The sequence below is a fragment of the Eleutherodactylus coqui genome, chromosome 4 (assembly GCF_035609145.1).
Source record: "Eleutherodactylus coqui strain aEleCoq1 chromosome 4, aEleCoq1.hap1, whole genome shotgun sequence".
Classification (NCBI taxonomy): Eukaryota; Metazoa; Chordata; class Amphibia; order Anura; family Eleutherodactylidae; genus Eleutherodactylus; species Eleutherodactylus coqui.
Window position 1 is genome coordinate 275408189 of NC_089840.1, and position 8685 is coordinate 275416873.

At 46.7% G+C, this 8685-nt stretch overlaps 1 long non-coding RNA gene across 1 annotated transcript; it reads left to right on the forward strand.

Annotated features, from left to right (window-relative positions):
• Positions 1–3171: 3171 nt before the first annotated feature.
• On the forward strand, positions 3172–8435 carry LOC136624543 (uncharacterized). Its single transcript, XR_010792336.1, has 2 exons — positions 3172–3202; positions 6984–8435. It is a non-coding gene; the product is annotated as an uncharacterized lncRNA (long non-coding RNA).
• Positions 8436–8685: the final 250 nt, after the last annotated feature.

Sequence of the window (8685 nt, forward strand, 5' to 3'; positions counted from 1 at the left end):
GGATAGTGAGGGGACAAGGGAGGTAACATAAACTTGTTTGGCGTGGTGAAGGGCTGTGTTATAAGTTTTAAACATGACTTTGAAATGGAGGAAGTCTGTGGGCAGCTTTGATTTTCTTCACAGCCATTCGGCGCACCTAGAGCACCGCCAGATGAAGCGCATTTGGCACGTGATCCAAGGTTGCCATGGTCTGTGGTTGACAGCACATCTGAGGGTGGCGTTTAGCGTTCAGCTGCCAGGTTAGGGCAGGAGAAGAGAGAGAGCGGACAGGGAGGACTGGATGGTCTCGGAGAAATGATGGGCGTGGATGGTCTGATGGTTCGTAGAGGTGCAATAGATGGGAGGGTCATTGGTAATGCAAGGGTGCCTGATGGAGAAAGATAGGAGGTTGGGAGTAAAGTGGGAGGCAAAGCAGAGGTGAAGGAAGATTAAATCGAGAGTTTTGTCATCTCTGTGAGTGGTGGAGTCTGAGAGTCATGTTAGGCAAAGGGAGGAGGTGAGTGTCACGTATGCAGGGCGAGGACGAGGAAGGAAAGGCTCTTAGGTTGTGGAGTGACTGGTACCCAACTTTCCAGACTCCTGAAAAGCGACCATGAGCCACAGCCACAACTCTACAGCAACCCACCTGGCCCTGCACTGATTAACAATTTGTCCCTCCCTGGACAAGAGGAGAGAGGGGAAGGGACGATACCTATCGATCCCGCCTCTGGTCCTCAAACACTCTGCAGTATTGCAAGCTGGCAGGGGTTGGAATGCAGGCTGATTTGTATCTAGCGTCCTCCGACTTCTGCACGCATGCGAAGCGGAAACTCAAATCACCCACCTGGTCAGTTGTAATGCACTCCAGAGCTCTACAATATGCATACAGCTGCCACCACCAATTTGGTTACGGTAAATTGGAACCCGATCTATGACGTGTGAATACAACCTTCGAAGAATATGGTTTCGTGTTAACACGGACGAGGCTCACTAATTAATTTAAAGTTTAATTCTCAAAGAAAAGAGCAGTGCTTATTTACAGAAAAAATACGAAAATGATGTTACAAGATAAATGGCAAGAGACTTTACATATGATATCACAAACAGTAAAATAACAGGGATTAAAATAAGAGAGTTACCATTCTTTGGGGTAGAGTCGCGCCAGAACTGCGGACCAGACCTCACGTATAGTGACCTCCAAGGGGCTGACCCTGAGCACACATTGTGTGCGATTTTTAAACTCTCACGGTGGTAATTCCCCTTTAGTTCCTTCCAGCCCCCATGGGGGTTGGCTCATCTTGGGACACATAATTCCCTGAAATACATATTTCCTTCATAACTCCATGTGGGTGTGACCCACCATGAAAATATGACAACAATGTTTCCTGTTGTGATTTTACGTGTGTTTTGAGCCCACGTATGATTAGTTTTGGACACATCTGATCCGAGATACGCAATTCTCGGTTCCTGAGCGTCGTGCAAATGTGAGAGTTCCTGCATCTTATTTGTGGGGATGCGACATTCCCTAAAATATCCTCGTCAGCGGGCTGCGACGTATAGATCTTTCATAGTTTTTAAATTACATTTTCCTTTGTCTTAAGGGCGCGTTCTTTTGTTAACTTTGCCTCCAAAAGTTATCAGGTCGGTTACGACCATTTGGACCAGTAAGGGAGGGAAAGAGCTGCTGAGGTGTGAAGCCTATTTCCTCTCCTTATTTCCTAACATAAGCATTTGCTGGCTCTGGCTCCAGAGGGGCTGTAGGACATCAAAGACCCCCTGGGGGAGAAGTGTAACGGCCTTTCCTGAAGTCTACTTCAAAGGTATTTCAGCACTCAGCTTTCCTATATGCGGAAAGACCATTAACTCTTCTCTCTACAAACTATACAAAATGACTGACAGACTACAACTTCCACATCACAATGCATATCTATTAATCACATATCTGTATCTATCACTCGGGTATCTATCTACCCTTGTAATATCTATCTAGTAAGGGGAAAGGATGTCAACTCAGCTTTCCTAGTGTCCTGAACGTCAGCTGACTGACACTGGACAGCTGGGGGGACACTTTATTCATCTCTTTTTACTACAGTGAGCGTTAAAAGTCAGGAGGCAGATGAGGAGCTGGGCATGAGGGGCTGGCCCTTAACAGGGAGGTGTTTCTCAACTCCAGTCCTTAGGATCCCAAACAGGTCAAGTTTTCTAGATATCCTCAGTATTGCACAGGTGATGTAATTATTGTTAGTGCCTCTGACATTGCCACAGGTGTTTTTACTATAGGAATAGCAGAGGGTAGGAATAACAGAGAAAGAAAGGTGCAGTACAGAGGATATATAGCCGTCCGTACCTGCTGATGGACCAGAGGAGAAACCATCTAATAAACCTCTCAGAGGAGGAGGGGGACTGAGGGAAATACCAACATGCATCTATATGGGTGCCGACAGCAGCAGGAAACCCCTTACAGAGTGTCAGCAGCAACCTGCATAGGAGCCGAGCAACCAGTCAACCTCCACATCGTGGCTAACAAACCGCAACACCGTCATGGCCAACAAGCCGCAGTATATACATTATACACACATATATAGTCATATGTACATTACACTCACGCTCAGCTCCGCTCCTCCGTCTCGCACTCGCTCGGCTCCGCTCCTCCGTCTCGCACACGCTCGGCTCCGCTCCTCCGTCTCGCACTCGCTCGGCTCCGCTCCTCCGTCTCGCACTCGCTCGGCTCCGCTCCCCTGTCACACACTCTCTTGGCTCCGATCCCCTGTCACACACTCACTCGGCTCCGCTCTTCCGTCTCCCACACACTCGGCTCCGCTCCTCTGTCTCACACACACACGGCTCCGCTCCTCTGTCTCGCACACTCTCGGTTCTACACCCGTGACTTACACTCACTTGGCTCAACTCATTCGTCTCACACACGCTCGGCTCTGCTCCTCCGTCTCACACACGCTCCGCTCCTCCGTCTCTCACGCGCTCGGCTCTGCTCCTCCATCTCACACGCGCTCGGCTCTGCTCCTCCATCTCACACACACTCGGCTCTGCTCCATCCACTCTCTGAATACATCCTCACACAGCAGAGCCCTGCATCCACTGAGCGGAGAGATCTGGTTATGTGACGCCTTGTCTTCTTCCACACACTGATCACATGACAGTGACATCATCACAGGTCCTGTAAGCACAGAACAACCCCAGGGCTCTTGTCCGGCTGCAGGTGGAGGTATGTGGGGGTCACAGCTGCCCCTTGTGGAGACCCCGGGTAGGTGCAGGAGATTAGCGGCCATGTAACGCTCCTCTGGGGAGTCTGGGATGTACATAGGAGATGGTACAAGGCCTCTATAGCATCATAAATCCCCCTGGTTAGCCCTTTCTTGCTCCGGGGCTTACATGTACACACTGGGTGATGTTCGCAGCCAGCTGGCCTCCCGCTGCAGCAGGCAGGATCGGTGTGAACATCAATGCCAGCAGTTAACCCCTTACATGACACAATCAATGTTGATTGCAGCATTTGAAAGCCCCCCATGGGAGAACCATGTAAACGTGGAGGGTGAGTGGGTTGCCATGGCATATGGTAACCCATGCTGTGGGTGCACACAGACTTCCCATAGCGAAGTCGTACCTGCCTGTGACTATGAAAAAAGGCCACTGGCATGCAGTGTGGGCCAAAGCCAACCTGTATTTGATCTCACGTTAGCTCAGCTATCCGGGGCACTGCAATGGGATTTATTAATGTACCGTCGCTGGCTTCCTGGGACCCACCCATGCTGTGGGTCCACACAGACTTCCCAGAGCGGAGTTGTACCTGCCTGTGACTGTTACAAAAATCCAGCCTGACTCGGGCATGCAGTGTGGGCCGAAGCCAACCTGTATTTGATCTCACGTTAGCTCAGCTTTCGCGGGCACTGCAATGGGATTTATTTATGTACCGTTGGTGGGTTCCAGGGCGCCAGCCATGCTGTGGGTGCACACAGACTTCCCATAGCGGAGTTGTACCTGCCTGTGACTATGAAAAAAGGCCAGCCTGACTCGGGCATGCAGTGTGGGCCGAAGCCAACCTGCATTTGATCTCACGTTAGCTTAGCTATCCGGGGCACTGCAATGGGATTTATTTATGTACTGTCGGTGGCTTCCTAGGACCCACCCATGCTGTGGGTGCACACAGACTTCCCATAGCGGAGTTGTACCTGCCTGTGACTATTAAAAAAAAAACAGTCTGACTTGGGCATGCAGTGTGGGCCGAAGCCAACCTGTATTTGATCTCACATTAGGTCAGCTATCGGGGGCACTGCAATGGGATTTATTTATGTACCGTCGGTGAGTTCCAGGTAGCAACCCATGCTGTGGGTGCAACAGACTTCCCATAGCGGAGTTGTACCTGCCTGTGACTATGAAAAAAGGCCAGCCTGACTAGGGCATGCAGTGTGGGCCTAAGCCAACCTGTACTTTCTCTCACGTTAGCTCAGCTATCTGGGGCACTGCATTGGGACAAACAAGAGGAGCGATACAGTGCTAATGAGACGCTCACAGCTATGCTGGCATTGGAGTCCGTTCTAGGCCCGCGATTGCTGAGGGTTTGTGCAGAGGCCTATGTCCTGGGTGCTGTGAAAGTCCACTTTCTCCCTACAATTGCTGAAGCCGAAGCCTATGTCCGGGGGGGACTGCAACTGCGCCAAGTTGGGGCTGTGCAACTTTTTCCTGGCTAATCCAGTCATTGGAGCGGTGAAAGGAAAGGTAACTAATTTACTGAGCCCGTCGCAGATGAACTAGCATCGAAGTCCGCTTCATGCCCGCGTTTGCTGAGGATATGGGCTGAGGTATATGTCCCAGGGGAAGTGCAAGTACGCCAGGTTGGGACTGTGGAGCTTTTTCCTGCTAATCCAGTCATTGGAGCGGTGAAAGGAAAGCTAACTGATTTAATGGGCCCGTCGCAGATGAACTAGCATCGAAGTCCGCTTCATGCCTAAGATTGCTGAAGCTGTGGGCCGAGGTCTATGTTGTCGGCGCGGTGCAAGTCTGCCATGTTTGGCCGCTTTGATTTATTTATTGTTCATGTCTTGGGTTGCCTAGGACCCACCTATGCTGTTAGTGCACACTTAGTTCCTATCGCACTGTTTGACCTGTCTGGCACGAGGACACTGACTGACTTGGGTAGGGGGCAGAGTGCAGATGGCTTTCCCCTTGCGGTGTCGATTGAGCTATGCGACACCTAGACAGAATGAATACTGTGTGGGCATATGGATTCCCCATAGCTATGTAACTCATACCCACGTTTGCAGCTCCTGACGGAGGTGGCACAAGATTGGAATGAAGATCAAACGTCAATTTCTCATTGATTCTCTACATCATTGTGGGCTATCGCCCCGCCCCTTTTAAAGAGGGTCGCTGCCTGGCCCTGCCAACCCTCTGCAGTGTGTGCCTCCGGTTCCTCCTCATGGCAGACGCACTTATAAATAGACATGAGGGTGGTGTGGCTATGCAGCCAGCGTGTGGCATGAGGGCAGCTGAAGGCTGCGCAGAGACACTTTTGTGTGCGCTGCGGACGCAGGGTCGTGCGGGGGGGTTGGGCAGCATGTAACCCAAGAGAAGAGGCAGCGGTGTGTCCTGCAGGCTGTGCTTGCGCTTGGTTGGAGGTAGTGTGGTGCTTAGCTAAGGAGTGCCTTACATAAATGAAAACCTTAGCGAGCATCGGCGATATACAAAAATGCTCGAGTCGCCCATTGACTTCATTGGGGTTTGTTACTCGAAACGAACCCTCGAGCATCGCAGAAAGCATTTTGGTGCTCGCTCATCTCTATTATTCAACCTATTTGGAACAATATAAGACATCATCGGTGTAATAGGCTAGTCCACAGCATCCTACCTCCATAAGCAGAAAATGAGATCATAATATCACTGCAAAAACACAACAAAAAGACAGCAAAAACAATATATATATTTTTTTCTTCCTTTCTTTTTCCTTCCCTTTCCTTTCTTCCCCTCTCCCTTTTTCTTCCTTCTCCTTCATTTCTTTCTCCTTCCTTTTCTTTCCCCTTTCCTTCTACTTCCCTTTACTTCTTTAATATACATATACAATAGATCAGTTTTATAGTCCATTCCTGTAGGATACCTTTTGTCTAATTTGAGGATTCAGAATGCCTCTCTTTTTAGAACTTTCTTCTTCATATTGCCTCCTCTGTTTATCCCTGTCACTGCTTCTATGCTTTAGAACATGATTGACTCAAGATTACCATTATGGCAAACCAAAAGGTGTTTGACTACACAATCTGTTATTTTTATGATTGATATCTCTACAATGTTCCATGATCCTGGTTTTTTATTTCTTCGTGGTACAGCCTGCATAAACTTTGGCGCAACATAAATAGTATCAGAGTTATTTAAAGAATTAGTTTTATATTCCGCTTTTCTATCTGCTCCAAAATTGCATTTTGTATTGATGGCAAACTTACATGCTCCGCACCTGACTCCCCAACATCAGAAGAAGCCGTTTTGCGACAGCAAGCATCGTGAGCGACTGGTCTTTTCTAAATGACTATGTGATAGTTTATTTGCTAGATTTGTGTTACGCCCTGGCACACATTGTACACCCCCTTCCAAAATAGATTTTAATGTCATATCCTGTTTTAAGATGGGAAGGTATGCAAAAAATATATTTTTTAATTTAACTGAACTAGTCTATGAATCTGCAATTGTTTATTAACCTGCTTATCCCTTAACAGATCGGTTCTATCCACCGATTGGACCCTTTTCCTTGACCTTTCCAGCATCCATTTTTGTACCCTTTTTCCTCCAATCTTTCACATATTTCACTTTCTGAGACTGTATAATCTTTTCTCTTAGTGCAGAAAAGTTTGGCTCTCGCTAGCTTCCCCACTGGTATTGCTTTGATTGTTTGCATGGGATGGCAACTATTGGCACGTAATATGGTATTACCTGAATTGGGTTTTCTATAAAGAGATATTATTATTTTCCCCGTCTCTCCCTCCACTCTCATTTACTTTCAGGACACCATGGACCTACTGAACAAAGTGTCAACTATAAGTCCGCTCCCAGATGGTGCCATCCTGGCCAGTATAGATTTGGTGTCCTTATATTCCAATATCCCAGACAAAAATGGACTGCCTGCCTGCCTGCCAAGCACACGTTGAGGCCAATGGGGTTACCTCTGAGTCAGTGTTACAACTCACAAGATTCATATTCACACACAATTATTTCTCCTTTGACAAAGAAATATTCCTGCAACTAACTGGGACCGCCATGGGCAGTAAAATGGCACCACAATATGCCAACCTTTTCATGGCAAAACTGAAGAATGACATTTTGGCATCTTGCCCCAACAAACCATTGGCCTACTTCTGCTACATTGATGGCATCATAATCATCTGGACCAACACCGAACAAGAACTAATAAAATTTCATGAGAGATTCAATGCATTTCACCCCACCATAAACCTGACATTAAGCTACTCGTATACAGAAATCAACTTTTTGGACACCACCATAAAAATTTAGAACAACTCTATACATACATCCCTATACCGGAAACCGATTGATGGGCCCAAATACCTCAGATGGGACAGTTCCCGTCCTAAGCACATCAAAATGTCCATCATCTACAACCAGGCCATCAGATACAACCGGATCTCTTCTAACCCAACAGACAGAGAGGAACATTTACACAATCTCAAAAAGACATTTTTAAATCAGGGCTACCATCCCATCTCAGTTGATGACCAAATCACCAGAGCCACCTGGATACCCAGAAATCAACTACTCCAATATAAGTAGTAGCTCTGTCATATATATATATATGCGCACATACACAGAAACAAAGATAACTCATGATGTCCATCTCAGATGCTAGTGTGGTGACCATGATGTCACTTTGTGGGAAGGTCTTTTGCTTTGGGCCAGCGTCGATCATGTGATCAATGCTGTAAAGCACAACGTGCATTCCACCCTCCTCTCTCATTCATAAAATTATTTAAACGTAACGTGCGTCTCTGTTATTAAACACATTGGCGTCATCGTACTAACCACATCGGTTCTGCAAGGAAATTACTATGAATAAAGGTACCTGTGGACTTCTCATTCCCAAACAAGTAATTAAAATCTGTATAAAAACACCTTATACAATGTCTAATGATCTGGCTTCATATATATATATATATATATATATATATATTAGGCAGTTAGGGGGTGATATTGTGGATGGAGTATATCTCCCTCCCAGGCTCTTAGTCCTTAGGAAACTCAGCTGTAGGCACTGACCCCGTTACTGGGGCATAACAGGCTGCAGCTCCCAAGGAGTCAGTGTCTGACAGCCTGAGGAGGAAACCCTCTGAGCACCCTGCGTGGTGCAGCATTTCATCTGTTATACTGCATGGACTTTTGTGTTGCTGTCTTGTTGCCTGGAGCATACTATAAAAATAAAGACTGAAGTAAGTTTTTATGCACTTTTGAGTCCAGTGTGTCATTACTGCCCCCACCCCTTGGAGAACATTGTTACAATACATACACACAAATATATATATATAATCTGAAAGGATAATTTTACATAGGAATTCAAATAAAATAATTTCATCTGAGGAAACATCATACTAAAACATTAGAATACATACATTCTACAATTTTCTTCTATTAAAATCATTTCTTAAGAACATGAATTAAAAAAATGCAATAGATTACTTTTATTATACAGACAAG